The sequence below is a fragment of the Meleagris gallopavo genome, chromosome 2 (genome assembly GCF_905368555.1).
Source record: "Meleagris gallopavo chromosome 2, MGAL_WU_HG_1.1, whole genome shotgun sequence".
Lineage (NCBI taxonomy): Eukaryota > Metazoa > Chordata > Aves > Galliformes > Phasianidae > Meleagris > Meleagris gallopavo.
Window position 1 is genome coordinate 54490046 of NC_139405.1, and position 14714 is coordinate 54504759.

Genomic DNA, 14714 nt, shown 5'->3' on the forward strand with positions numbered 1-14714 from the left:
TGTATGTTCTTGTGCATCTTCTATTTCCCATTTCCCACCTGCACGGAGTACAGTGGCATTTGGATTCTCTGTTACTGCCCAGTCTGATCTGAGTTGTTAGAATTTGCTGTTCAAATTCCATACTTCGGTTTAATTTCAAAAGTTATATTTTGACTAAAATTGGAGCTTATGGAGCTATTTGTTTCTTAAATAATTTTTTCAAGATGTTTTTTCCCTATTTTTACTAATTGTTGAATTTCATCATATTGTCTCGTTCTTTTCACAGTCCATAACAGCCAGACATTCCCTTTCTGTTTGCTTCTAAAATATGTATTTGCTACATTCTCTACATAAGTTGCTATGAAATCCACACAGAACAAGCAGCCTGGCCCTCTGCTTAGTAAACTTTACCTCTGCTATCAAAGTTCTAGTTGTCTTTTGTCTGCTGCTCTGATAAAGTAGGGAGCAACAGTGAAAGAAATCCATGAGTGCCTGCAGAAGAGAATGTGAGAGCAAGTGGGTCCTGTTATGTGTAAAGCTTGTGAAAGAGATCTCTTTTGCTTCACTTCTTCACACTTCAGATACTGAGCAAGTTACCTGTTTTGTTATGTTAGCATTCATAGATCCAGGGGATCTCTGGATTTATGACTGTTCTGTTGAGACTGACAAATGTGGAGGTGGAATTCCTGCAGTGAGAAGCTGAGTTAATTGGGAAGCTCTGGCTATAAATCTTCTATTTCTGTTGCAGTTCCCAGTTGGAAGTTTGGATTTGAAAGTGGATTCTCCTTGTTTTAGAAAAGACTTTTCTCCACGGTTTCTCTTAAACAGCCACCTAGTTTCAACCTTCAGAAGCATCTACAAATGTTAGTGAGCTGTTTGGCTCTCCAGACTACTAGGTACTAGCTCTGAGTTTTAGGTTGATGTACCGTGAATTTTGCTATAATACTATAATAGTTTGTATAGTTGATTTGCTTACTTGGAGGCGGGAGAAAAGTCATGGACCCTGTGTTTTGTTTTGTTTTTCTTTCCAGCAGTGTAACAGTTTCACGTGTGAACAGATTTTGTTTCTTGTTCCAGTTAATTAGATAAGGCAAGGAACTGTGATATACCTTGAGAATTTGGGGGAGGCATTCTAATAACTTCTGACAGTTTTCAGTAGTAAGAAGTTGTAAAATGTTGGATGTCACAGTCTAAAATGAAAATGTTAGTCCCAGTTGCAGAGGAGATTTTTTTCCCTTTCAGAATTTGTGAGATTTAGCTTTGTCATCTTATTTTCTTTTACTGGAACATCTTATCAACAGCTTTGAAGCAACTCGATCCTCTGGAAGAAGATTCTGTGCCCTCTTGACCTATGAAAAACCTTTATTTGCTCAGTGGCAATACAACTCCTATATTCCTAGGAGAAGGTGAGAAAACTCAGGAGAATGTTCCAGCAGGCTTCAGCCACATCTGTATTACCTTCTGGGTTTATCAAAGTGATCTATGAATTGTGTGTGATTATTTAAACCATGCTTGTATGAAATTTGAGTAGTTTGCAGAATTGGTTCTAATACTTAACAGAATGTCATTGCTTCTCTAAAAGACAAATAGGAAAAGCTAAGCCTTACTGAATTTTTCTGGTGGTCAACATGGGCAGTATCCCTGTGGGATGAGAAAAATAAATGAAAATTTGACATTCTTCTTATCCTAAGTTAGTGGAATGATTTGATTTAGTAATTTGCAATTACTAAATTTAGTATTTTTTCAATTAAAGAGCTGTTTTAAGATGTAAAACCTTATTTTTAAAACTCTCAGGGAGAAAATACAGCTCTTTTTCTTCTGAACAACATTGTTCTTCATATTTATATTTTTTTCCTCTAAGGCATGTACATTTATGATACTATACAGCTTGGCATGGAGAGTGTACTGTTATGTACAGTCTTACGTATAGTTTAAATGATATTAATGAAGAGAAGTTTGTTTTCTTTGTTTAAATATTGAGATTTTACAAGAAATTCATTCCTTTTGTAAATGAATTTGTTATTAAAAGAAACATTATTCAAAATAGCCTATTAGTAACTTTTCACAAAATCACAATTAGAATAAGCTACCCTTTATACAAGATTAACTAACTTCAGTGGAATGTCTTGACAATTGTGCTAAGGTTTTTGAAAAGAACTGATGTAAACTGAAATATGTTTAGTACTTCAATACAGCCATAGAAGCTCGCTGGTTCTCTTAGTTTTAATGACAAACCTCTAAAATGGAAAGCTAGCAAGGTCCAAGACTATAAAACTATGCAGTTTTTCACATGCATGTATTTTTTTATCTTTTTTTTTTTTTTTTTTTTTTTTTTTCCAGTGTTAGTGCCTACCATCTTACATTCCTGCTCACATGTCAGCATACAGCTCATTCTTTCCCCTTGTTTAGGAAAATTATTGCCAGATACAGAAAATATGTGAAGCTTTTGAACCTAAGGTGAACTTTCATAATCATCTTCATAGACCCTAAATGGTAATTAAAAGATTTATATTATAAGACTATAAGATACTTAAGTCCCAACAAAGTTCTTGATTTTTGTGATTTTGAGCTTTAAATGAACAAACTCATTCTTGTTTCTGAAGATATGGTATGGCTCATACTATCTTTTCTTTTTTATAGCCTATGCTTTTGTTTCTTTTTGGTTTTGAAAACTGAAAATCTTTGTTAATGGGTAAAATTTACTCAAAGCAAGTATGTGCTTTTTATTTGGTTTTACCTTTGCTCTACTTGCATAAGTTAGTATAACTTAGCAATGAAACCATTGTAGTTTCTTCATAAAGGTACTAAATTATTTTCCTTTGTTGCCTACTGCTTGTGTTCAGCATCATTACATGTTGTATGGAATACATATATTGTAGTTACATTCCATTCAGACAATTGACCTACCTCCTGTCATCTCAGTATTTCTTCCTACATTATCACAGTCAGACCATCTCCCCTGGTCACTCTCTCCTTCAGATTTTCTGTTTCTGAAGTGTAAGTCTTGTTAAAAAGAATATTAGTCTTCAGGAGATAAAATACATTATATCAAAAGAAAAAAAGATAGATTAATGCTTGGATCTCTTTGTATAAATAATTCTAGTTCTCTTTTTTTCACTTTGATTGACAAATATGAAAAGCATTGTCTAGAAGGGTCCATGAAAAGCCTTTTCCTCTTTTGGTGTTTGTGCTCCATAATTTTGTCTTGGACCATTTTGTTTAGGACCTCACTATCTAACTGCTGTAATTTTTATGTTACGTGTAAAGACTAAAGTGGACAACTGTCTTTCCAGTTGGGAAATATTTTATCCTTTTCGGTATTTTTGCTCAGATTATTTACCAATTCTTGTGGTTCAGAAATATTTTCTCATTCTCTTATACCAGTCACTAACAAAAATAATTTCTATTTCTCATCAATTTGCAATGTAATTTTTGTATCCATTTGGGTTATTTTTATATATTTATGTGTATTTATATATATCCTTGCATATTTGGCAAGGACTGTTTTGCCCATCCATCCGTGGGCATGCATCACTAAAACAACTGTAATGTTAACAGTTAAAACAACTGTAATGTTAACAATGATAACAGTAATACCACATCTGTGTTCTTTGATTTATACTAGAACATCTCAAAATCCAGTTACAAATTAATAAAGTAATTTGGCCAATATTTGGCAGAATTAGAAATGACTGAAAACCAGAGGACTCAATCTGTCAAGAATAATTTTTAATAAATCAGATTTAATAACCTCATTTTTGAAACCTAGGCACTTAATCATGTATATGAATCATAATTCATAGAATCACAGAATGGTTTGGGCTGGAAGGGACATTTAAGACCAGCTAGTTCCAACCCCCCTGCTATAGGCAGGGACAGCTCTCTCTAGACGAGGTTGCTCAAAGCCCCATCCAGCCTGGCCTTGAATGCCTTCAAGGAGGGGGCATCCACAGCCTCACTGGGCAACTTGTTCCAGTGTCTCATCACCCTCACAGTAAAGAATCTCTTCCTGATATCTAATCTAAATCTACTCTCTTCCAGTTAAAAATGATTTCCCATTGTCCTGTCACTAAATGGTCTTATAAAAAGTCCCTCCCCGGCTTTCCTGTAGGCCCCTTTCAGGTACTGGAAGGCTGCTATAAGGTCCCCCGGAGCCTTCTTTTCTCCAGGCTGAAGAGTCCCAGCTCTCAGCCTTTCCTCATAGCGGAGGTGCTTCACTCCTCTGATCATCTTTGTGGCCCTCCTCTGGACCTGTTACAACAACTCCATTTCCTTTTTGTGTTGAGGGCCCCAGGACTGTATGTAATGCTCCAGGTGGGGTCTCATGAGAGCAGAGTAAAGGGGCAGAATCACCTCCCTTGACTGCTGGTTGTGCTTCTCTTGATGCAAACCAGGATACGGTTGGCCTTCTGGGCTGCAAGCATACATTGCTGGTTCATGTTGAATCTTTCATCAACCGACACCCCCAAATCCTTTTCCTCGGGCTAATTTCAAGTCATTCTCTGCCCAACCTCTATCTGTGCTTGGAATTATCCCAACCCAGGTTGCAGGACCTTGCACTTGGCCTAGCTTGGCATGGGCCCACCTCTCAGTACTGTCCAGGTCCCTCTGGACAGCATCCCTTTCTGCTAGCATGTCAACTGCACCACTCAGCTTGGTGTCATCTGCAAGCTTGCTGAGGGTGCTTTCAATCCCACTCTCCATGTTGTCTAAAAAAATATTTAATAACTTTGGTCCCAGCACCGATCTTTCATCACTGATTTCCACTTGGTCACTGAGCCATTGGCTGCAACTCTCTGAGTGCGACCTTCCAGCCAATTCCTTATCTAGTGAGCAGTCCATGCATGAAACCCATTTTTTTTTTCAATTTCGCAACTGGGATGTCATGCTAGACGGCGTTGAACGTTTTGCACAAGCCCAGATAGATGACTTCAGTTGCTCTTCCTTTATCCATTGATGCCATAACTCTATCATAAAAGGTCACCAAGTTTATGAGGCATGATGTGCCTTTGGTGATGCCATGTTGGTTACCACCAATCACCTTTCATTATTTTCCTCGTGCCTTAGTAGGGCCTTCAGGAGGATCTGCTCCATGATCTTGCCAGGCACAGAGGTGAAACTGACTGGCCTGGATCTTTTTTTTTCTGCTTCTTGAAAATGGGGATTACATTTCCCTTTTTCCAATCACCAGATTGCTATGACCTTTCAAATATGATGGGTAGTGTCTCGGCAACTTAATCTGCCATTTCTCCCCGAGCCCATGGATGGATCTTGAGAGCCCTTGCCGGTGAAGACTGAGGCAAACAAGTCACTGAGCACCTCTGCTTTCTACATACCCTTTGTGACCAGGTCTCCAGTTTCATTCTGGAGAGGGCTCGCATCTTCCCTAGCTTCCTTTTATCACTGATATGCCTGTAGAACTTCTTGTTCCCCTTTATGTCCCTGGATAGACTTAACTCTATGTGGGATTTAGCTTTACTAAGTTGATCTATGGCTGCTCAGACAACTTCTTTGTAGTTGTCCCAGGTAACCCATTCCTGCTTCCATTCTGTACAGACTTTCTTTTTGTGCTTTAGTAAGTCCAGGAAGGAGTTCCCTGTTGATCCACTGAGGCCTTCTGGCATTCTTGCCTGCTTTCCTTTTTTCTTAGTATGCTTCTGGGCTTGGAGGAGATGATCTTTGAATACTGATGAGCTATCTTGGGCCTCTCTTCTCTCCAGGGCTTTATCCCAGGTTGCCCTGCCATGCAGTTCCCTGAAAAGTTTGAATTCTGCTCTCTTGAAGTCCAGAGTAGTGAGCTGGCTGCACACCTTCTTTGACACCCTAAGGATCTTGAACTCCATCATTTTGTGGTCACTGCAGCCAAAGCTGCCCTCGAGCTTCACATTACTCAACAGTGCCTGCTTGCTGGTGAAGACAAGCTCCAGCCCAGCACCTTTTCTTGTGGGTTCCTCTACCACTTGGAAGAGGTAGTTACCATCAACACATTCAGAAACCTCTTTGAATCGCACCAGCAATCGTTCAAATCTACATGAAAGCACCTAAAATACATAATGATTTTGATTTGCAATATCTCAACTTAATTTTAGCTGGCTCTTATCTAGCTGTTCAGCTCAAAGACATTTTTGATTGTCCCAGACAGTAGTTGCCACAGATTTATTTATTTAGAGAAGTAGTTCTGGCAACTAATTGTAATACTCAAAAGACCATTCTTTTGATATTCATTATTTTTCCCAATGATTATATCAGCAGGATCTTTCCTCCTGCAGTGGGAATTTGATTTATTTTGCTTGTTGAAAGAAAAACAGTTTGGTACTTTCATCCCAGCTATGTTTGTAATCCTTTTTTTTATTTATTCAGACTATTTGCCTGAAATGCTGAAGAGGGCTATACGTGCAGTTTATTTAAGTAGGTTGTTCTGAAAGTAATGCCTCCTATTTATTTCCCTGGCAACTACAACAAAGAGCACAATAACGTGATTTGATAGAGCAAATTCTCTGCTACAAAACACTATTTTTCAACATAGTCACCACTTCTAGCTATGCATTTTTCCCAGCAATGAACAAGACCCTGCATGTCACGCTGCTAAAAATTGTGGCTGTCTAGAATGTGGCTTATCTTCTATGTTGCTGTCACCACTGCAGAAACACTCAGCCTCACTGTACTCACATCCACTGTTTGGTCTCCCTAAACGTTCAGCAAGCATCAGTGAAAGTCAGTGGGTGCCACTTTTTTCCACGTGGAGGAATTCAGTGACACGCATTTGCTTCATAAACACTTCCATGTCAGGTGTCATTCTGTATAGGAGGCATTACTTTTGGAACAGCCTTTGTGTGTGTGTGAGTAGAAGTGTTCAGGCTTTCTTTTTGATTGATGTTGGAATAGAAGCATTCACACCTCCTTAAGGTGAATTGAGGCATTTAACTTCAGTGGGTCAGAGAATCAAAACTGGCTGCCTAAATTTGCCCTTTTTAGGCAACAAATAGGTGGCACAGTGTGCAGGGATGGAATTGGTGCTGGCTATGGTAAACTTCTAACCACAAACAAATATCTTAGAATAACATACACTTGGAGTTTTTGAAAATAATTGATGGAAGTGACGCTCTGTGGCTGAACTGCATGAGTTTAACCACAAGAGAGCAGTGTTACACCAGATCTGTGTTACAAATCTTAAATTTAAAAGTTTTGCTTTGCAAGTGGTAGTCTAACAGCAAAATTGTAATTTCTTTCTAGTTTTATCTCTTTGTGGTACTCATTGACTTGTAGAAGTAAATGTTTCTAACTTTAATAGTGCTATGGTAAACTATATTTACGAGTAATTTGATTAATGAGAAGTCAGCACCTGGCTAAATCATAGGATCATAGAATCACAAGGTTGGAAAGGACCTACAAGATCACCTAGTCCAACCATCCTCCCACTGCCATTGGTACCACAAGCCACTAAACCATATGATTTATTCACTTATCCACAAAACAAACCTGCTGCTTTGTTGTCCTAAATGTTTAACCTCCAGGAGAACAGGCAGATGATTTTACGTGATGAGTTAAGGAGCTTTATCTGGCAGAAGGCTTTTCCTGTGTAAATATCATCTCATGTCCCATGCAAAACTGCTACTGGGAAAAAATTCCGTTTGTGATGCAGTACATACGCATATAATCAGCATTGCTATTGAATTGTGTGGATTTTGTAAATAACATTTAGATTATACTAGTCAAAATACATTGCTTCTTAGCAATCGAATATCAAAGGGACAACCTGGCATTTAAAAAAAACCACATTTTTCTTTCAGATAAAAAAGATTATGCTCTGCTGCATATTCTTTGCTCTTCACATGTAAATAGTAACTTGAACAAGCTTAGGTCCACTTTTTTTTTCTGAATCTGTAGAACATAGAACTCTAGAAACAAAGAACAGCTCTCAGCTTGGCTGTCGCTTTTAAGCAAAGGTGTTCCTGCCTTGTTTTTCAGAATCAGAGCTGCCTGCTGTAATGTAGAAGGAGCTACTGAGCAACAGCTGCTGGTGAAACGGAGTAGAAACAAAGTTAAAGTGAGCATAGTTTTAATTTCTTTGTATTTTGCTGTTGTCTTGCAGTTGTTTGATGCATTGTGACCTTAGACTTCACAGCCCATGAGTATTTGCCTTGGTGTTTGTTTGTTTGTTATTTGTGTATGTGTCTGTGTTTTGTTTTCAGATAGTGAGAGCTGTAGAAGTCTCAGTTATAAGGTCCCAAACAACCTTATGGATCGTGCAGGTTGGCGCTCTGTGCTCCAGCTGGTGAGTTTTACTTTGTTCTTCAGATTGCTGTTAGTTCGTATGAGTATTCATTGCATGTTACTTATTTTTTCTGGATGGTATTTTGTTAATCTTTTTTCCATTATTGGAAAAAATTTCCAATTTCAACTGATTGTATTGCTTGCATTACATACCCTATCTGACTGTCATCTGTTGAGACAGGTTTGATAAGTCAGGCTGTTGTTGTTATGCTCTTTCCTTGCTTGTAAGAAAGTGTTCCTGAATAGAGGTCAAGCTCAGTGTTCTCTTGTCATTTTGTTAAGTTAGAAACTGCCATACCAGCATGTACAGTGGGAAAGTAATCAGAAAGTCAGTATTTTGTAATAATAAAAATACCTAGTTTGATTTTTACTTTGATTTGACTCTGGTAAAATGTGGGCTTTATCTGCACTTTTGACCTTTCACATGTTTTTGAACTGATTGTCTTTGCTCCTTATGTCATTCATTCCTCTTGCATGCACTGCCTGGGTTTATATGGATTATATTAAGATTCTGGTTGCTGTATTTCTATAGGGATCCTTTTTTTGCTTTTGTTGTTTCTTTTTTTTTTTTTTCCCCTAAAATTTCCAGTAAATTTTTTATTTCCCAATAGTAGTGTACACTTTTTTAAGATTTGAAGAGTGTACCTTGTGTGTGTGTGTTAGAACAACGAGGCTTGTTGTTCTAACTTATTAGAAACAAATTATTAAAACTTATTAGGGATTATTAAGGGGATTACTAATTATTATTGGGGATTATTAAGGTCTCATTGAGGAGACCTTATTGCTCTCTTCCAATATCTGAAAGTTGCTTACAGTGAGAGCGGGGTTGGTCTTTTCTCACAGGTGACAGGACGAGGGGAAATGGCCTCAAGTTATGCCAGGGCAAGCTTAGGTTGGATATCAGGAAAAACTTCTTTATTGAAAGGGTTGTTAAGCACAGGAAGATGGTTGAGTCACCATCCCTGGATGTGTTTGAAAACTGTTTGGATGTGGTGTTCAGGGACATTATTTATCTGGGAGTTGTTAGTTAGGGTAGTATGGTTAGTTGTAGTTGGACTCGATGATCTTTAAGGTCTTTTCCAACCTGAGTTATTCTATGGTTCTGTGAAACTGGTCTCTACAAATCTGCTGCTCTATAACCTGGGCAGGTTTCTCTATAATCTGACAGGTTTGTCAGTATCACAGTTGTCTAATGTTGAGTTTCTAATTTTGAAGTCGCAAATAAAAGAAAGATTAATGTGTGGCAAGATAAGCAAACAAAGTGAGGAAGATCCTGCTATGTGCTTTGTGAGCTATTGGAGCTGTTGCTAGGATGTTAACAATACCCTGAGCCAACAGTTGCCTGGGGAAATGGCAAAAAGTTGTTCCATTTCTACACATCTGTACAAACTCAGAATCTTTTTCTTCCCTGTAGGCCCCCTTGTCTTCCTCTAACATGGTAAGAGCCATAGGGGAAGGAGATTGCATCTTGATCATCGGACCAAGTCTTTCATCATTCTCCAGCATACCTTCATTACAACTAAGATCCAGTGGTCCGTGGCCAGACCTTGACTGAACATAAAATCATGAAGAGTTAACCTGTTGTGAATTGAAGGTCATGAACATCACGTGTGGTAATGATCACTTGTGCTTTAATTTGGAAATTACTGTTTATCTTGTTGATTGATAACAATCAGTCTCATGAATTCTGTAGATCTTAGAAAAAGTGGAAAGTATTACTTCAAAAAACCAATCACTCATTACTTCTGAAGTCATTCTTCTCTGAAGAAGTTAAACCCTGTTTGCTTTGAAAAAAAACCAAAACACTTCAAATGGAGGATGATTAAGGAATTTGAATCTGCAGTTTCTAAAGAAGTTGGCTGAAGGAGGCCTCTAGCCTTGTATGTTCATTTTGAATAAATCTTGGAAAACTATTGTGGCATCTATATCTTCTTTTTAAGAAAAGTTGAATAAACCAGGCAGCTACAGATCAGTTAGCATGTGTCAGTTCTAGGCAAAAAGATTGGATGTGTGTGGTGGGATCCTATTACAGCCTTGGAAATACCTAGGTAACGAGTAACCTTGTGTGGCTCTATTAGAAAATAGATCTTTTAAATAATCTTTGACAAAAATAGCTGTAATATAGTAGTGTTTAATTGTTAATTAAAGTATAGCATTCATATTATCCCTAGAATACATGTTAAATGGATATAGAACTGATTAAGTGTCAGATAATAGTAATCACTGAAAGGGAATGTTTCTACAAGGGTTGTGGGGAATTGTTTTGGGTTAATGCAGTTCCAAAATTTTAGTAATGAAACAATGGGTAAAAATTGTGGATAATCAAAAAAAGAAATTATGATGTGATTACTCATGAAGATGGGAATGATGACACCAAGCCATCATTATAGTATTGTAGGAAGTTAGGTCTTCAGAAACAGTGTGTTCTAGTACAGTCAAGTGTAGAGCTATGAGGGAGTTCTGTTCAAATTGTTCAAATTTATAGTTTGTGGTACTGCATTTTTAGAGTGCAGTTTCTGTTTGCAATGAGCTGATATGGTGGTGAATGCACAAAGAGAAATTTAAAACAAAAAGCAAAAAGAAAAAGGTGGCAAAGGCCTCTTTCTTTTGTGACAGAGAGAAACATAATACTAAGCAGTAGCAGGAAGTGAAAATTAAAGTAATTTAAGTGAGGGTTCATTTAAACAGTGAGTATGACATCCGTAATGGGAAGTGATGCCTTTTTGTTACTTGTTCTGTTGAGTACCCAAAACCCAAAAATAGTTTTATACTGGACCCACTAAGGAGTGAAAAATAAACAATGCTCTCTGCCAAAAACAGGTCAATACCAAACAAATAACCCTGTGATTTCTGAGTGATAAAGACTTACTACATTTTAAAGCTTAGGTTTCAGACTTATAAATCTGTCAGGCAAAATTTCGAAGAGGCTTTCCTTTGTTGAGTCACTTCTAACAATGAGTTAGAATTCTTTTCCTCATTCAATTAGGAGTTTCTTACACTACCTCTTGCAGAGAACCTTTGAAGTATGTTTATATTCTAACGTATTTATCACAGGTTGTCTAATAGTCCAGCTTTTAGAAAAAGTGTTTATGTCGTTTGCATTTTGGAAGTACTTTCAGAGGGAGGAGCCTGTGTAGCTTCGAAAGGTGCATCTCTGCTGATTTTCAGAGCTTTAAGAAGAGTCCATTTAAGTTTGTAGATGTGCTGTGCCAGGTGAAACATGACATCTGCACCGTTATATAAGATGTCCCTGAGAGCAGTGTAACTCCCACTGGTAAAACTGTAAGCTGTCAAGTAACTCAAGAATGATGATGCAAGTCCCCCCTTTAAATTAATGATACTGAGATATCGGAAAGAAAGAACTGTAGTTGGACTGATAAAGGCAAACTTTCCCAAAAGAAAACAGTAAATTGTAAATTTTTTAAAGGTACTTGTAGAACTTGATCAGTTCACCTTTTTTTTCCCACACAACTCAAGATTAACTATACTTTATCATTAAAGTAACTGCTCTCCTTCCCTGTCTTGTTCTCTACAGGATCTGTGGTGGATTTTTTCTTGAATTGTGAAGTAACATGAATATGAATAAATCACATATTTTCTGAAGACTTGTGGTAGGAATAGTATTATTTGCATCCCTTGTGGGGTTCTGCTCTAAAACTGGAGTCCTCCCAAGTGCTGCCAAAGCGCAAATATATAAATTCCATCTTCGGCTGGCATTTCATATATGCTGTGACTACCAAGCTATCATAGAAAATGCCAGATGATTTCGTAAGTATACTTTATTTGAAAGCCCAGGTTCTGCAAATATGTATGCTGAAGTAGTGGAATTGCTCAGAAAGGAAGGCTGTTGGTAACGCAGGGTTTCATTATGACGTGTTTAGGTCTCAGGGAGAGACAGGATTTTGCAAAGAAGGCTGAAGTTCAAACTCACTTCCTGTATCCTTCCTAAGCAAACATTAATGCTAATATTTTCAATTACTAACTTGTAAATCTGAGAAACTGAGATATATGCGATAATCCCGTTTAAAAAAGTAGGCTTCATACTGTTGTGAAAAGTACTTAATAAAGTATGACAGGAATTGAAGCTGACCTGAACTTCAGGAGAATTTTTCTCTTGAGATCAGAAAGCCAGGTTTTATTAGAATAAAATCATTGTGGTTGTAACTAGGGAGATCTCAGGAATGATGATCAAGGAAGGTAGAAAGGAGTTGGAAGGATCTCTGCTTCTGCCTGTTGTGCCCCTGCATGCGAGTCCTTGGTTCCACTTAATTCAGCATCTTTCTGAGTTACAGTGACCCCTCTCATGTCTACATGACAGCAAAAGCCTCACAAGAATTTTAGTACTTGCTCTGTTCCTTACCTGAGCTGTGAGCTTCTTGCTATGGCTCTGATGGGAAATACACCCTGTGCTCTCTCACCTTCCTCTCTTCCAGCCCAGTTTGGAGCATCTCAGAGAAGGAAAATCTCCCTCCCTCATTTGGAGCATGTGGGGGAAACTCACTCAGCTTTTTAAAAGAACATAGCATAGAATTTGGAATATAATAAATACTGTATTTTCTGAAAGTAAATTATTTTTGTCGTGCTTGTGGCTATTTGGTGTCTTTGAGAAGCTGACTGTCATTAGGTGTATGCGAGATGCAAGAGAATGTAAAAATGGGGGCTTGGTAGTAAGTTTTTAGTCAAATCCAGACTGGGCTGCTGATAGAGGGAGCACAGAGGAATTTGGAGAGTCGAGTTCAAAAGGAGAACCACACAGCTTCTTCTTCAGGTCTCTTCATTTCAATCCAGTGATAATACCTTCCAGTGATACAATTTGTACGTGCATTATCTTTGTAGCTACGAGGAGTGGAAATATAGGAAGTGTGTTTGCTATGTTAAAACTTTTGTACACGCTTTTAGGCAGCTAAGGGATACAACCTCTGTTTGGATTTTGTATAAGCAGTTTAGAGTAGCTGAAGTAAGTACGCATCTGACATCGTGGCTGACTCATCCCAGAGATCAACATGTTTTAAAGAAAGTAATTCTACTTGTTTTTTGATCTTTCAGTAGATGATACTGAAATCTCTTTTTTTTTCTACCTCTTTAAAGACTGTGTTGAAATATCCATTGTAAAACACGAAACATGCAGAAAAATGATATTAAGGAAATGAATGATCTTTCTTGTTGAATCTGAACCAGAATCAATGGTATGTTGTAGTATTTCCCATTTTCTTTGGATTTTGATTGCCCAAAGCAATTAGCCCTGAGTTTGCCTTCATATGCTGCCAGGTCCTCTTAAAGGAGTGATGCCAGGCATCAAAAACATGTGTAGCTGCATCTCTAGATTTACTTACATTTTTGTAGCTATGTGTTTTTTTTGTTTGTTTTGTTTTTTTGTTTTTTTTCCATGCAGATTCTTAAGCATGAGCTAAACTCATAGGAATCCTCCACATATACAAATAACAGCTTTGGATTTGGAATGTAGCAGTTGCTGACCTGTGTGAACAGGTTGTGAAAGCTTCATTCTAAACTAAAGGTTGATTTAGATCTCAAGGTACGATTTCTCCAAATGTCATAATTTTAGTAATACTTGTGTTTACTTGTGGATTTTCTTTCTGTTTATATAAATGTTCACCCCTTTTTAACCTTTAACCACATAGCCAAATGTAAATGTTTTCTTGTAGCAGCGACTTCCAAATGTATTGTTTTACTTTGTTTTCCCTTGCTTTTACATTTACATTTGGGAGAACAGAAGCCTTCAATGTGACTATTCTATTATTATTTCTTATTTTTTATTTTTAAAATAGGTGGTAGTAAGGAAGTGAATCTTTTTTTGGTTGTTTTCTTTTTCTTTTTTCCCTCTCTCCCCTTTCTTGAGGTTTTTCATGACTCAGATAGCTTTTTGCCACTCTTCTTTGCACTTCCCACTTTGTATTTGCAGTTTCTGCAGACACTGGTTGCTATGAAAATGATAGCATAGAATTTATCTCTAGGCAGTAGGATAGGTGGAGGTAACAGTGAATCTCCCTTCTGGCCCTGTTGATATGAATACTAAAGCTCCATCTTAGTTGCATCTTCTTATGACACCCAGGTCCACTTCCAAACCTAATACAATATATTTTAAATTCTGTAAGGTATAGTATTTATAATTTTTCTCTGCATTCCCATAAAATCACCTGGCATGAACATGATTTTGTAATACTGAGTTCCTCATCTTTAGGTCTGCAAGGAACTGTGTGTGGGAACCATTAGGCCACAGCCTGAACCAGTGATTGAGTGCTTGGTGAAGGGGCATTACCAGCCCTGGGAGCACAGGTGGAAGCAATTCTGCATGACCAGAGGGAGGTGGACCCAGGGTCTACCCCTCCCTATTCTCATTTAAGGGCTGGTAGCAGGGAGGGAAGGATCTCTACTCAGAGATTGCCTCCTTTGGAGCGTCTGGTGAGTCCTGGTCCTCAGAGAGTGGTAAGCAATTCCTTCTT

At 37.8% G+C, this 14714-nt stretch overlaps 1 long non-coding RNA gene across 1 annotated transcript; it reads left to right on the forward strand.

Annotated features, from left to right (window-relative positions):
- The first annotated feature begins 4708 nt into the window (after positions 1–4708).
- On the forward strand, positions 4709–11768 carry LOC116216335 (uncharacterized). The gene is made up of 3 exons (XR_004158905.2): positions 4709–8026; positions 8172–8254; positions 9668–11768. It is a non-coding gene; the product is annotated as an uncharacterized LOC116216335 (long non-coding RNA).
- The last annotated feature ends 2946 nt before the right edge of the window (positions 11769–14714 follow it).